At 48.4% G+C, this 15173-nt stretch overlaps 1 long non-coding RNA gene across 1 annotated transcript in view; it reads left to right on the top strand.

Annotated features, from left to right (window-relative positions):
• The window catches only part of LOC105095095 (uncharacterized), a 72858-nt gene extending 63521 nt beyond the window's left edge, over positions 1 to 9337 (top strand). Inside the window, exons 5-7 of the long non-coding RNA XR_010381991.1 lie at positions 1632 to 1732; positions 4511 to 4690; positions 8923 to 9337. This is a non-coding gene — a long non-coding RNA (uncharacterized LOC105095095). The remainder of the gene's footprint in view (positions 1 to 1631; positions 1733 to 4510; positions 4691 to 8922) is intronic.
• The last annotated feature ends 5836 nt before the right edge of the window (positions 9338 to 15173 follow it).

The following is a 15173-nucleotide window of genomic DNA, read 5'->3' as shown; positions in this document are numbered from 1 at the left end:
TGTGGCAGTTAAAGCTCTTGCCACGGCCACAGGCAGCCTCTGGAAGGGGATTACCAGAAAATTAGGAGAAAAGCAGGCAGCCACCTGTTAAAGAGAAAAACCAAAGGCCCCAAATGGCGTCACCTGTACTAAAATCCATGCCACCCGACCTGGTTTACTACCTGACCTAACTGTAGTTTTGACCTTCCCCAGGAAGGTAATGGTAATTGGCCAGTCTGGAATTTTCTAGTCGGCATCAATGAGGTAATCTGTGGTGGGGGAAGGGCATGCGTGCCTTCCCCCACCTAGGAATGAAGAGATAATCTGCATGATAGACCTTCATTCTTCCCCCAAAAGAAGGTGAACTGGTCTGAAACAAACCTTTCTTTTCTTTTGCTAGTAGCTTCTTTGCCCCACCCTCCTCCTGCCTTTAAGAACCTTCCATTTGGTACAATCCCTCCCAGTGAGCACCCTTCTTACTCAGTGAGATGCCGCAGAATTCCTGAATCACTGAGTAAAGCCAATCAGATCTTCACATTTACTCAGTTGAATTTTGTTTTTTAGCCCACTTAAAGCAAGGCCCAGGGGGAGGTGGCCACTCTGAGGAGAGCAGGTGCCCGGCCTGCAGGGAGAGCTGATGTTTTGGAACAGGGTGGGCAGGAGGCTGTTTCCCGTCTGAGGGTTCTTTAGCCTTCTGGCCCCCTCCAGGCTCTGCCATTACATCCATAAACCCCGTGGTTACAGCAACTCTGTCTCCTCTCAACACAACCGACAATTCACCAATCCACTGGCCCCTCTGCTCCCAACTGCTGCAGCAACACATCCCAGGCCAGCCTTGGGCCTCTTTTTATCCCAGAGGAAAATAGCCAAGTCTGCCCTTTGGGTCCAGAACAAGATCTGAATGTTAATTCTGAACTTAATTCCATACGGGCTGAGCCAGGAGCCATTTGGAGATGGATTAGCAGCCGCGCGGCTAAGCCCAGTCCCTGGGCAAGGCTCCCTGTGACTCATCTAGTGCTTTCAGAATGACCCCTCTGGGCCAGTTCACCATCTTTTCAGGGTGATTCTGCCCACCCAGGAGCAGGACTCAACAACGTGATGGGGAGGCATCCAGAGGGGGAGGACACAACAGAAATAAGAGGTCTAATACCAGTGACCACAGGTTCCTGGGGTGGAGGTTTTCCTTCTCATGGCCCCTGATGGACACCAACGCATGCCAAAACTAGGAGAACGAAAGGAAGTCTGAGGAATGGGGGCTGGTATTAGTTAGGGTTCTCCAGAAAAACAGAACCAACAGGAGATAGACATGGATAGTCTGAAGGTCTGAGAACCAGGAGAGCTGATGCTGTCAGTTCCAGTCCAAAAACCAGCAGAGTCAAGACCCAAGAAGAGCTGGTGTGTCAGTTCATGTCCAAAGGCTGGCTGTTCCAGCTCAACAGCCAGGCAAAAGGAATGCTGTCTTACTTACAGAAGGGCCAACCTTTTTGTTCTGTTCATGCCATCAACTGCTTAGATGAGGCTCACCCTCAGTAAGGAGGGCAATCATCTTTAATTAATTTGAGACATTTCTTCTTTTGTAATATAAGCATTTGACTTTTAAAAACAGTGTTTCCCTGTAAACATTGTCTTAGCTACACCTAACTGTCTTGCAGGTGTCCCAGCCTGAGGCCAGAGCAAGTGCAAAGCCAGGTGTGTCACAGTGACCACAGAAGTAAAGCAGGACCCTGAGGAGGACCCCTGGGAGGGGCTCAAGGTAAGAGGATATGTGAAATATGTACAGTCTGGGCCATAATTAATTAATATATAAATCCAAAATAGGCCATTACCTTCTATCTCTAACTAAACAAAATTACTTATGGGGACATTTCATCTTAGGAATAAACATTGTAGCACAAATCATTTATTCAGTCCCTCTGATAATTATCAGCTCATTTGCGGAGTGATTTTTTTCCTTTGTCTGGCTGCCACTAGGTAGGAGGCCCCTGTCTGAGCTATAGTTGACTGTGGGGACTGCATCAAATTTTCCCAAGGCCATCCCTATCAGAGCGATAGTCTCTAGGTCCCTGGCACCTGGTGTTCCTTTGCAGCCAGTGAAGTGTGGCCCAGTGACCACACATCATGGCTAGGAACGCACACACCTACCGTGTGGTCTGGAGTCAGAGAGTCTCTGAGACAGTGGCTGCCTGCCTTGCCACCTGCTCCATTGTGCCCACCAACACTGGCTGCTCTGGGGCAGCGGGCAGGCAGCGCACTTACCCACACTGTCCCCATCCACTGAGTGCCAGCGAGGGCTGCCAGCATCCTCTCCAGCATCTGGCCACCTGGTAACCTCTGGGCTTGATGGTTTGTAGTGAATGCATGCTTTTTTACCATCTGGCATGAGAGGATTTCAATATTTTAATCACAGTGACGATTTCCCAGTGTGCCCCCACCAAATAACAACCCTGAGTTGGAAGGACCTGGGGGCATGAGGAAGCAGGTGGATTTAGTAGGGGACCAGCTAGGAGGGGTTTCCCTGCTGGCTAGACAGGAGCAGCAGAAGGAGGCAGCCTGGGAATCTAGGATGAAGGCCCCCAGTGTCACTGTGGAGATGGGGCATGAGCTGGAAAGAGAAGCTAGAAGTACAGGTTCTGCTGTGAACATCTTCTGAACTCTGAGCACTTAACCACCCGATGGTAAGAATCAAGTGTGCGGTGCTGGGCGTATATACATATAATGTCCCATGCTCACACCATGCCAGCCCCACGGGAGGCATTCCCCTAGTGGTTTTCTTTAAATTTCCCCCTGCATCTCTCTAAAGAACATCATTATCTCGAATTTCACATGAGGGTAGTAAAGCTCAGAGAGTTTGAATTTACTTATTCATTCATCCCACAGATGAACATACGAAGTACTGTACCAAAGCACTGGGTAAGAACTGACCCAAACAGACATGGGCCCTGACGTCCCGGAGCTTACAGTCTGGTGAGCAAGGCCACGTTAAAGAAATGAGCCCACAAGTAAATATACAAATACACATCACCATAAAATACATTAAAAAGATGGGGGGCCAAGGGCAGTGTGAGAGTAAATGACATGGGGACCTATATAGACAGACCACTCAGGGAGAACTTCAGTCTGCAGGAGCCTGCACTTACCAGCCAGGGAGTGGCCGACCAGGATTCTAACCCACAGCCTTGTTCTTCCCACCAGTTCCCCATCACTAAGCAAATGTGAAGGGACCAGCTGATAGATTTCCCTTTTGAGAGTCAGTCTACATGTTGTGGACGTATCTTAGACCGCTGTGGCCCAGATTCTCCTACCTTCCCACCGTCCATCCTCCTCCCTCAGTGTATGAGGTTGGGATAAGTCAGCCATGGGAGGCTGATGAGGGGACCCTTTAAAAAGTGTTGAACAGTAGCGGTAAAGATGCTTTGAGGCCCATTCCTGACTCTGCTACTTACCAAGGATAAGTCACAGACACTTGGCTTTCCCCAGCCTCTAAGGGGTCATGGCAGTGATCATGGTAGCGTTTTCCTGAGCACCTACCACGTGTCAGGAGCTGAATAGCTGCTTGTAATGAGCATTGTCCTCTGTGGTTGACTGAATTATCAACCCTGATTCTTCACTCCTCCCTGCACTCATGCTCTTGCCATGGACCAGTTGTGGGCAGACTGTGCTTCCTGATCCTTCTCACAGGGCTCAGCCACGTGACTTACTTTAGACAATGGGATATTAGTAGATAAGATGCAAGCAGGGACTTGAAATGTGCTTGAGCAGTCTTTTCTTGTGTCTCTGCCATTGCTGGGAGAAGAGATTCCCCCAGGCAGATGTGGCCATTCAGCTTGGGCCCTCAGTGATTCATGGAATAGACTGGGGTCAGCCTATGAACTTGAAACAGGGCTGCCCAGCCATCAACTGGCCCTAGCCGACCCTAAGAAACATTAGAAATAAATATTTTATTGTTGGATGTCCCTGAGATGTGGTGGTTGATTATTACACAGCAGTAGCTAGCTGATACAGTATTTCACAACTCTCTGAGGTAAGTATTATTCTCTACCACTTTACAGATGGAGAACTGGAATCGAGGTTTATGCTTTGGCCTGTGTCATAAAATTAGCACGTGGCAGAGTAGGGATTTAAATCTAGGACTTTCTGGGGCTGAACTCCAAAACATAGGTATTGGCATTGCTTCAGTAAAACCTTTGCATTAATGCTGATCCTATAATGATGTAAATTTGGTTGTGATGTAATTGACAGCTGGTCCCTAGAGCCTGAAGCTGCCCAGTTACACGAGCTCATCCCAGTTGTTTTATAAACTTACCAGTGATGCCACCCCATTTCATGTGTGTGAATTTTCAGTTGCTATTTAACGGCATTGCAGCAGGTCGTCTTGTATTATAATTAGCTAGAGATCAAGAGAAATTTTTAGAATAAAACTTTAGTGTCTGGGAAAGAGAGAAAGAGGAATGAAGGAGAGGGATTGTGTTGAAGAAGATAAAAATCCCAGCGAGGAAAAGAAAGGAGAAATGATGACTCTTATTCATTCCAGGGGGCTGGAGTGGAGCTGTCGCTCCAGCCAAGAGATCAGTGAGGAGGCTCTTGTGGTTACCATCAGGCACATGACAACGGTGACTTGATCCAGGGTGAAAGGGTTAAGGGAGCCCCTGGAGAAGGAAAGCATGCGATGCGACCAAGTGCCCTGAAGCCCCGCTGCGAGGGAACTGGGCAGGTAAACCAACTTAAGCTCAAGGACGTCCTCCAGAGTCTTTCTCCCCATCCAAAGTTACGAGCCACAGAACACGACTCTGGGTCAGAGCCAGTTTCCAGTTAACTGAACACCTCATGCCTTTTCCAGCCTGGGGAGGGGGTCCCCAGAGGAGCTGGAGGAGGGGTCACCAGCAGGGTCCTGTGTCCTTAACAGCAGGAGGGCAGCTCCGCAGTCAGACCTCCTCACTCTCCCCACGTCCCCCCACGTCCCCGCTCCATATGGGCCCACTGCAGCCTCCAGTGGAGGAAGGACTGCAGACCTCAGTCAAGGCTAGAGAGATTCTAGAGCGGCGTCTGGTTTTGCTGGAGGCCATGTTGGGGGTGGAGAATGACGTGTAGGGATCCAGGGTTGAACTGCTTTGGGTCAGAGATGAGTCTTCCATCTTCAGCATGTGAACTGAAAGCCAGGAGGGGGTTGATCTGTCTGCCAAAGGATGCACCAAACCTCCAGGCTCAGCTCTGAAGGAAGGCCTGGGGACAGGGATCAGAAGCCCTTGGCCTGTGTTGGGCTGTCTCTAGTGGCAGCAGGCATCTTCTTCCTGCTGCCGTAAAGCTCATTTCCGCGGACTTGGGGAAAATAAAGGACAACCATGTGGGTCACCGAAATACACCACAACCACAGCTTTGCTGCCTCCAGTGTTGTCAGACTGGGTCCAGAGGCCAGTTCTGCCAGGAGTGGGGTATGCCTTTCCCCGCTTAAGCACCTGGGTCATGGCTTTGCTAAGTGTTTCTGAGCCCACTGACTTAAGCAGTGACTAAACTTGGAAGTCATAAAAACCGGTACTAAACCTGTCAGTGAGGCTGTCAGCTGGGCCAGCATGCAGACCCTGGGTCTTCTGCAGCGAGGCAAGGCCTCTTGCTTCCAGCTCCTCCAAGTGCCCCAGGCAGGCCCTGTCTGATGTGCACGGAAATCCACAGGCTCCCAAGGTCCTTTCTGTTGGGCCAGAAGGTCCAGCTGGGATCCATCTCCGATGCAGAGCAGGACTGAGCCTGGGTAGAAAGATGGGCCAAGGTCGGTGTGACCACGTGCCCTGGGCTTGGTCATCCGCTGAAGCCCTTTCTGAAACTATGGGCAAGGAGCCCTGGGATCTGATGGAGGGGGCTGTCTCCCTGGGGATTTCCAACTCAGCTCATTGCAACCTTCTGCTTCCTGTGCATGGTTTTCCCACACGGTGGCCCTGAAACCTACGGTCTGAAGAGCTTCACCTCAGCTCAGCCATGTGACTTGGGCAGGAAACATCCTCTAAGCCTCAATTTTTTTCAGCTATAAATGGGAATAATAGTATCACCTACCCTGCCTGCCCCACGGGCATCTGGAAAGGCTCAAGTGGAATAATATATTCAGAGGATTTGAAAAAGGGCAAAGTGCCACATAACCATGAAGAATAGCAAGTCTTGAATTCAACCCACAGCCCTTTACCAAGTGCCGTCTTCATGCCAGATGATGCCTGGGCCCCAGAGATGCAGAGATGAGGGAGAGGGATACAGTTCCTGCTCCCGTGGGCTCAGCACTCTGCTGGGTGCTTAGAAGAGACAAAAATGCACCCTAACAGTAGCGCTAACAACAACAGTGATAATAGCTCATTCCCTGAGCACTTACTGTGACCCAGACTTGAGCTAAATACTTCATATGCTTGTAACCCTTGAACAGTTACGCAAGGAGGGCATTGCTATTTCCACTTTGCCGAGGAGGAGACTGAGGCTCGGTGGGGTGCAGTCATTTGCCCAAGAGATTTCAAAATCGCTCCTTACCAGGTGTGTGTCTTCTTTCCTGGACTTATCTAATGTGCACGTGTTTTACATAGTTTCCTTTTACAACCTTTAGCGGCAGAACTAAAGAGCTTGGTGCTTTAGTGCATCAGTTTATAAAGAGACGTGTGCAGAAGTTCTCTGTAGAGCGCAGGTCTGGAAGCATCTCACCTGTCCTTCTGCTCAGACTGAAGCCATCTCCCAGACAGGTGAGCAGCCTCTCTGTCCAGCTGGCCCATGGGTGATGGTCCCAGCAGGCCCTGGCCCAACCTCCTGCTTTATTTGAAAACAAAAAGACTGGCCCAAGCCAGGCCTCCTTTTCCTGCTGTGGAACCCTGGGCACGTTCTCTCACTGAGCTAGTGTTCTCTGTGACACCTGCCTTGAGGTGCTTTCACGGAGATGGCAGAGAAGATGCTGATACAGAGCCCAGGGGTCCTAGGAAGCCTTCACCCCTGGCTCTTCCCCTCTCCTCGACCCGCCCTCCTTCCTGCCTTCTCTCTTCCATGTTGGTTCCCAGGCCGTCAAGGAAGAGGCTGCCCTCAGCCTTCCCAGCAGGCCAGTCTCCTGCCCTGGAAGCTCCTCCCACTTGCTCGAGGGCTCTGCCCAGCAGAGATTGGCGTTTTTTTTAATTTATTAGGGTGGAAGGATTGTGGTGACTGGCTTTACACTCAGGAAGGTGAGGAGACTCCTCCGTAACACAAGATGACTCAGGATGTGGCTCTAAACAGATGTCTGAGCCAAACATCATCCATTCAGTCAGTGAGCCCTTCATGGGCTCCTGGTGGTCTGAAGGCTCAGGGAACATGGAGATAAACCCTTCCCCGGAGGGCTCGCAAGGCCGGAGGAAACATGCTCACATCCCTGCCATGAAGGGAGCCAAAGGTGACGCTGGAGATTCCTGCAGGGAAGAGAAGAGATCAGGCCCTGCTTCCTGGATGTAAGAATTAAAGAGTGAATTTGGAGGGAACCAGGCAGAGGGACAAGGAAGAACAATGGCGGGGAGGCATTCAGGGAACCACCAGGGATTCAGCGTTGGGGAGCAGAGGGGACACCCCTGGTGCTCACTGGGCAGCACAGAGGAGCAGGCAGAGGGGCACCCACTGGGGAGGAGGTGGGGCAGATCCTGGAGGACTCTAAGCCAGGGGGAGCCCAGGACTCAGGGACACAGCATGACCAGATTCATGCAGCGTGGACGAGGGGAGAGGCTAGAGGCCTTGAAGCTTGAGAGCCGCCGTTAGGACAGGTCTGCCATGGAAGGTCATTGTGTTCAGCTGCCTGTTTCCATTTCACTTGCTCCAGGATAAGGATTTGCTTATCGAGGGGTAGGGTTCAATGAATATTCCTCCCAGTATTTCATGAGAACCTTACAGGATCGTGTGCACACACACACATAGCCAGTGCCAAGACTGCCAATAGCAACCCCAGAATCCATCCTTGGAGCCTCCTTAGGGTGGGCGTTCTATGCTGCCTTCTTCTCAGGACAGGATGGCTCCCCCAGCTGGAGGACTGGGCCTATTGCTGACACCACCTCCAGGCGACTCAACAGTCATCACCACATTAATTTTCGGAGTTGTTTCTTTGATTCTTTTCTTCCCCCTGAGCCAACTTTAAAACAAGCATTTTCCATTTTCCCAAATCACTGTGACTCCAAAGAAAATGATAAGAAAGCTAATATGTAAGCTTCTTGCTCCTGGAGAAATTGAAAACTTTGACTATTTTTCCTTTGTTTCTGCTGTATCTAATTCAATTGTTCTTAAGCTTGGGAGTATATAGGAAATCTCTCATGGTGTCTGTTAAAATACCAATCCTTGGGTCTCACCTGGAGATGTTCTAGTCCCACAGGTCTGGAGTGGAGCCCAGGAGTCTGCATTTTAAGTTGCCCTGGTGGTCAGTGACCCCACTGAGAAAACTGAAGTTTAGCCTCCCCATGATTCACAAAAGTATTGAGCTGAAGGAGCCTTTCCTTTCCCCGCCCCCTCATTGTCTTCTTTCCTTGTGTGACCTCAGCTCATGATCGCATCATTGGAGGCATCTGACGAGCCAGGAAAGAAGGAATTTCCTAACTGGACAGTAACTCTGCCAGAATCCCAGCCTCCATGTATAGGGAGACATGAAGGGGCGAGGCAGATGTTGTTGGCTGCCTCCTCAACGGTCATCCCCCTCTCTGGTCCACCCTTCCATGTTCTTTCTTGCTAAATAGAACCCCAGTCCTGTTCAGAAATCAGGTGACACGTGTTTCACAGCAGGCTGGTCCCCCAGCCCCAGGAAGGAATCTTGATTGGTTTAAATGAGGGGTTTTCAATTCTGGCTGTACATTCAAGTATCTGGAGGGATTTTAAAGATACCTATGAATGGATCCCAACTGAGATCAGTTAAAGCAGGGTCTTTAGGACTGGGATCTGGGCATAGATATGCTTTGTTTTGTTTTGTTTTTAACTCTGCAGGTGATTCTAATGTCCAGCCATGGTTGAGAACCAAACCAATCAACATAGTAATTTCATTCTCTTTGCCAGTGATTGACTTAAGAATGGACACATGGCATTTTTATGGCATAAGAGGAGACATAAATGGAAGTCTGATCCAAATTCTTCAAAAGGGGCATGAGAAAAAGTTATGTCTTCTTCTGGCCTTTGGACATTGTTGTGTGAGAGTGATGGCCATGTTGTGACCATGAGGGACAAACTTGCAAAGATCAATATGCTGAAGATGGCAAAGCAAAAGCATGGCAAGAACCTTGGTCTGGCATTTGCTATTGAAGCCTCACATTTGACATTGAACTGCTAAGTTATGCAACCCTGGAGCCACCTCATCTCTGGACTTCTGGTTATATGAGATAGTAAATGTTCCTTGTTAGTTAAATCACTGGCTAGGTCTTTTTGTTATGGCTATTTTTGTTTTGTTTTGTTGTTGATTTCACCAGCAAAAAGCATCTTAGGTGATACAAGAAGACAAGAAATTCTAATGAGGGTACCTGTTGGTTCCAGTTGCCCTTATAATGATTCCTATAATGAATAACCACACTTCCCTTCCACAGCACCTAAATGAATCTAGCTCCCTTAGGACTCCTGAGACACGGAACACCATAGAAATTAAGCCCATGGGCTCTGACACTGCCATCATCCTGCCTGAGTTTAGACATGTACTCCATCGTTAACCAGCTGTGTGACTCCTGGTAGTTATTTAAGCCCTCTAAGCCTCAGTTCACTCATCTGTATTTTGGGGATAATTTTTACCTGTTTCCCAAATTTGAGGATTTAACATGTAGATGTCACAATATAATCTGTGCAGAAATCCATTTAACAACATTCTTGGTGCCTACTACTCAGTATTAAGTCAGACACAGGGAGTCTGAATTTACTAGAACATTCCCAACTCTTCAGTTAAGGTAATTTAGTAGTAAAATTAAACGTCTTCCTATGATCACAATTGTAAAAGTCAAGAAAAGGCCTTTGCCAGGCTCACTCTCAATTCCTGTTTCAAGCAATGAGGTCTCCACGACTCTTCCGGGGAATGGGGTGAGCGTAGATTTTTATATCCTCTGACAAAGCAGACACGAGATCAGATGTCCCGTTGTATGGTTACCAGGCACAGCACAGACAGACATGTCACCGCAGGCTCTTCTTGCTGCTGCCGCCACGAACCCTCAGAGGCTCAGGGTGCCAGTTCCCTGACTCATGATTCATCAGGCTCGAGATATCCCACAAAGATGCCAGTCTATCCGTGTGTTTCTGCGATGTTTAGCACCATGATACTCAGGAGTACTTGAAAGAGAATCACATCTGTGGGAGAAAACAGCCCCCTGGGTTCTGGGGCTTCTCCTGGTGAGGTGTGGCCAAAAGTGAGGACCAATCAAGGCAAGAAGTTGGTTTGCCTCTTCTGGAATGTTCTGATCGCAGGGATGAGCCTGGTTTACAAGTTCAAGGAGTTCCTATGGCCACCCCTTCAACAGCAGCAACCCTCTCCCCAGCCACTGCAGCCAATGGTATCCATGGGCAGTATCCAGACAGAGGACACCAGGGGCTCAAGACGTCTGCCTGGTTTCCCGTGGGTTCCAGCCTTTCACTTGGCTTTGCCAGTAGTCACATGCTTTCCCTGCTGTTCAGCATGGCTAGCTCTGAGGGGTAGGATTAGATCAGAGGATGCAGGAAGGTCCATATTTTACTTTAACCACATCTGGTTGAATTTGTTGCAGTGAAAATGTGGGGGTTTAATTACACTGTTTTTCACTGCCTTAAAACAAAGATGGGGGTTGGTGGAGAGCAGAGGGGTAGGGTGGGTGGATGGGGTCAAGACACCCTTCCATGACTTGTCTGCAGTGAGAGCTTCCTGTTGACACAACCCAGGTGGGGTCTGGGCAGCGTGGGTGAGGGAGCAGTGCCTAGCCCCACGTTCTTCTTCCTTTCTTGCTTCCAAACACTGGGTTTGGTACCCACAGGCTGAACTCACCCTGGCCCCTTCAAGTCTTATTCTGTCCATGAGGCTTATTCAGAGGCCGTTCTCAGACCCTACCACCAAAGCTGATCTGGAACCAGAGCCAGGGTGAAGCCCCAAACTACCACTGTTTGATTATTTTTCCACACGTCTCATGGTCTTGCTTTGACACTATTTCTACTTTTTAAAAGATTTAATATGCTATACTTATATATACCCTCCAAATATAAAATATAACATAATTAACACCTGTATGCCCACCACTCAGCTTGGGAAACTTTTTACCAATAGAGTTGAATCTAATCACACTCTCTCCATTCCTTCCTTGAAATCACCTGAATTTGGTGCCCATCCTATATATCAGTTGGGATTAAGTTTGGCTACAAACCCAAAACAGTCGTTTAAAGCAAGATAGAATTTTATTCACCTTTATAAAAAGAGATCTTGAGAAAAACAGTTCAGGGCTGCTGTGGGAACTCCATGATACTCAAGGACCAGCTGTCCTGTGTGCCACCATCTATGGCACAATTTCCACTTCCTGGACTCAGATAGCTGCAAAGATCCAGCCATTTCATCTACTTTCAAGCCAGCAAGAAGGAGAAGGGAAGAAAAGAAGGTGACTTCTTAAAAACTGCATGCTATGGTTACCTCACATCCCGTTGCCCAGAACTTAGTCACAAGGCCATACCCAGTTGCAAGAGAAGCTGGAAGATGTAGTTTTATTCTAGCTGGCCCTGTGCCCAGTTAAAAATCAGGAGTCTCCTAAGAAGGAAAGGGAGAGTGAAATTGGGAGACACCTAGTGGTCTCTGCCATGTCACAGTCTTAACCAGAGGGCTAATTTAGACCTTGGAATGTTGAAGATGCCTTTTTTTAAAATAAAATTTTTGAAAACTCTATACATTTAGTATCTTTCAATAAAAAGCATGCAAAAAAATAAAGCTCAATGAATTTTCACAAATGGATCAAGATATAAAATGTTATCAAAAGCCCAGAAAGCTCCCCTTAAAACAGAAAAGAATTCAGTTAGAAAGTAAAATCTCAGGTTAGTAGCTAGCTCATTCCGTGTTGGCTCATGAGCATTTGGTTTGCATTACTCCTTGGTCTTACACAAGCATAATCCCGCTCTCTCTTCTGTAAGTCTTTCTCCTGATGAACAAACTGAAACTGAAGTAGAGCTTCCTTTAAGGGAAATCCTGGCCGACCAAGGGCTATGTCCATGGATTGGGCTCTAAGCTACATTAGATACAGATGACATTATTGTGCATCTACGATGTGCCAGCGACCGTATCGAGTGAAGATGCCACTTTTGATGCTGTCCCCACTGCTGGATCTGCCACTGTTGTGATATCACCTGAACCAGAAGTCCCTTGAACCGGCTCTGCCTTAGGCTTCTCATCTGCAGAATGGGGTTAATGTTGTTGTGATGGTTAAAAGAGAAGAATGTTGCCCAGCCGGTCTGTAAATATGAAACTCGACTTAAAGACATTGTGCCGTTCCCCTGGGGAGACCAGGTTTCTGAGTTCTACCTGGATCATTATTTCCCAGGAAACAGCTCCATTTCTGATGGAGCCTCCTGGCTCCCATGAAAGTGGGAGCCCCCCCACCTCCCTCACAGCACGATGGCAGAGCGAGCACTGAAGACACATCTGCTTGAGAGAGCCGAGGGCTTGTTGTTTTTCCCTTCTCAACTGGATCTGAGTGCTGACCCCTCTGCTTCGCACAGCCGCAGCCCTCCCCTCTTCTGGAACTCTCAGGCTGTCTACGGGTTTGACTTTTGTGCCGCCTTCACCGTCTGTCTCTTTCATACTGTGCCAGCCCACATAGGCTTAGCTCTTTTAATCTTGCTTCATCAATCATTTCTGTAAGTCAAGTCCTTGAAAATGTTTCCCCTGAACTCCCTCCAAACCATATCTAAAACACTTACCTTCTGGTAAACGCATCGTAGCCAGTTCAGCCTGCCACCGCTGCTGTCATTACCGGGAGAAAGACGATGTGGAAACTGCAGAGGAGCAGAAAAGGCAGGCCTTGGCACTCTGTGCAGAGAGCTTTGTGTCCCTCGTTTTTTATAAAGAAGCTGAAACAGTGCTGAAAAGCCTCGGATGTAATTTACGTTTTGGTCTTTACTATAGAGATATAATGTGGTGGTTAAGGGTTTGTCCCCTAGCATGAGTGCCTCTTAAATATCCTGGCTTCATCATTTGTTTGCTATGAGCTCTTGGCCAGGTCACTTCTTGGAGCCTCAACTTCCTCAGCTATAAAATGGGAATCGTGAGTGTTCACCTTCTGGGCAGTTATGAGAATTAAATGAGATAATGCATGCAAAGTTCTCCACATGGTACTTGGCACTTGATAAGTGCTCAATAAATGTAAGCTGTTGTGGGGGTTTTTCCGTGGCCTACCTAATATCCATTCTCACGTTGTAATGATTAGCAGGATCCTGGTTCTGTGCTGGGTGCTAATACACCTAGGTTTAAAAAACAGCAATGCTAATGTTTTCTGGCTTCCCTTGCACCCAGAAGTAGTCATGTGACACAGATCTTGCCAAAGTGACATCATCTGGAAACCCTGGTAGTGCACCCAGGAAAGCTTTTTCAAGGGAGCAGACTGAGTTGGCATGTGCCTGTCTGCCCCTTTCCCCTTCCTCCTTTTTCTCATTTAGAATGTGAATGTGATGTCTGGAGCTTCAGCAGCCATTTTCTGACCATGAGCCAAATTTAAGGATGGCAGCCATATGCTGAGAATAGTGGAATACAAAAATAAGAGGAGCCTGGGCCTCTTCTCTGATGATGCTGTGGAGATGCTGTACTAGCCCTGCAGTGCCTGCCTTCAGACTTCTTGTTACCAAAGAATTGAATGAATGAATAACCCGCTTAAACTGCTTCAACCTGTATTTGTGAGGTCTCCGCTACTAGCAACCACGCACAGTTCCTAGCTGTTGTAAGCATTAGGCTTCTTCTGATGAGGAACAACTCCAATTAGAACTGGATGGGAGCCTGAAGTGGTTTTCAAACTGTGTGCCACGGAAGCTGGGGGATTCCATGGAGCCCTCATCTCAGACTGGAGATTGGGAGTGGGGGAGTATGGGAGCGTGTCGCCTCTCCCTACCCCATCTTTTTTTCCAGCTTTGTTTTAAGGTATTGTAGAGGGAGAGGTGGCCCAGTTAGCGCTTGTTTAAAGAACAGATTGTAGGATGAAAAAAAGGTTTGGAAACCAATGTTCTTTTCCAACCCCCTCATTTTACAGATGAGTGATCTGAAGCCCCAGAAGTGAGGTCCCTTGCCCAGTCAAGTTCAGCCAGGCATAGCCAAGAGGAGAACCCAAGTTTTCTTCTCTTTCCGGGGGCTCTGCCAAGTGCTGGAACTGCCACACACAAAAAGCAGATCCAAAGAGTTTACAATCGCTGATGAAACCCCAGCCAACTGAACCCTGATCCAGTGCCCACTGGAGGGGTGGGGGGAATGGACAGCCCTCTCCAGTTAGAATTAATGAGGGGTACGATGCCCTTTCAAGGCTCTAGGCAGCCAATCTGCCCTCCTGCTGGGAGAGAGTTGGACCTGTTTCCTCTTCTCTCTAAGTAATTCAATAATAGTTTGTTTATTTTTTAAAAAGCACACACATACTAGATGCAAGGGAGGCGAATGGATGGCGTGAAACCCTCAGTTCATGGGGTTCTTTATCCCCATTCCTGTAGTTCTTCTTTTCAAAATGCTGGCTGAATCAATTCAAGATCAATGGCTGCTAAGTTGCAGCTGTAAACACCGCCTCACTCAAGGTCGATTAGAGAACAGCCCGGGGTTCTGTGGCAGGAAGTTAACTGTGGGGGGGACAGCAGGGAGGCCTTTATCACAGAGCCTTCAATAACGGTTTAGCGGCCCTGTCCTTGCAGGCCTACTGGGCACACTCGGTCTGCTCAGTAGAAAATAAATTGCCACTTGACAGAATAACCAGGCATAATAAAAATTCTAAATATCTCATTTTAGGACTTTAACTAGAAACTCTTTTCCTCATCCCTCCATTCCATCCATCCAAGCATCCATCCACCCACCCAACAGTCTTGAGCACCTGCTCATGGCTCTAGCACTGGTCCAGAAGAAGACAGGCAAGGGCCTCACTTGGCACTTACTTGGGGGGGAGTAGGGAGAGACCAAGCACCAGCATGTCAGCAAGCAGACAAACAACAGAGCCTGTGGAAGCCACCCTCACCTGGAGAAGGCCACAAGGCACTTCCTCCAGGAACAGCTGGGACAATGCGGCCCCACCCCA

This window comes from Camelus dromedarius, chromosome 8 (genome assembly GCF_036321535.1).
Source record: "Camelus dromedarius isolate mCamDro1 chromosome 8, mCamDro1.pat, whole genome shotgun sequence".
Classification (NCBI taxonomy): Eukaryota; Metazoa; Chordata; class Mammalia; order Artiodactyla; family Camelidae; genus Camelus; species Camelus dromedarius.
The sequence above is the reverse complement of the archived record's forward strand: the minus strand, read 5'-3'. Positions and strand labels throughout refer to the sequence as shown.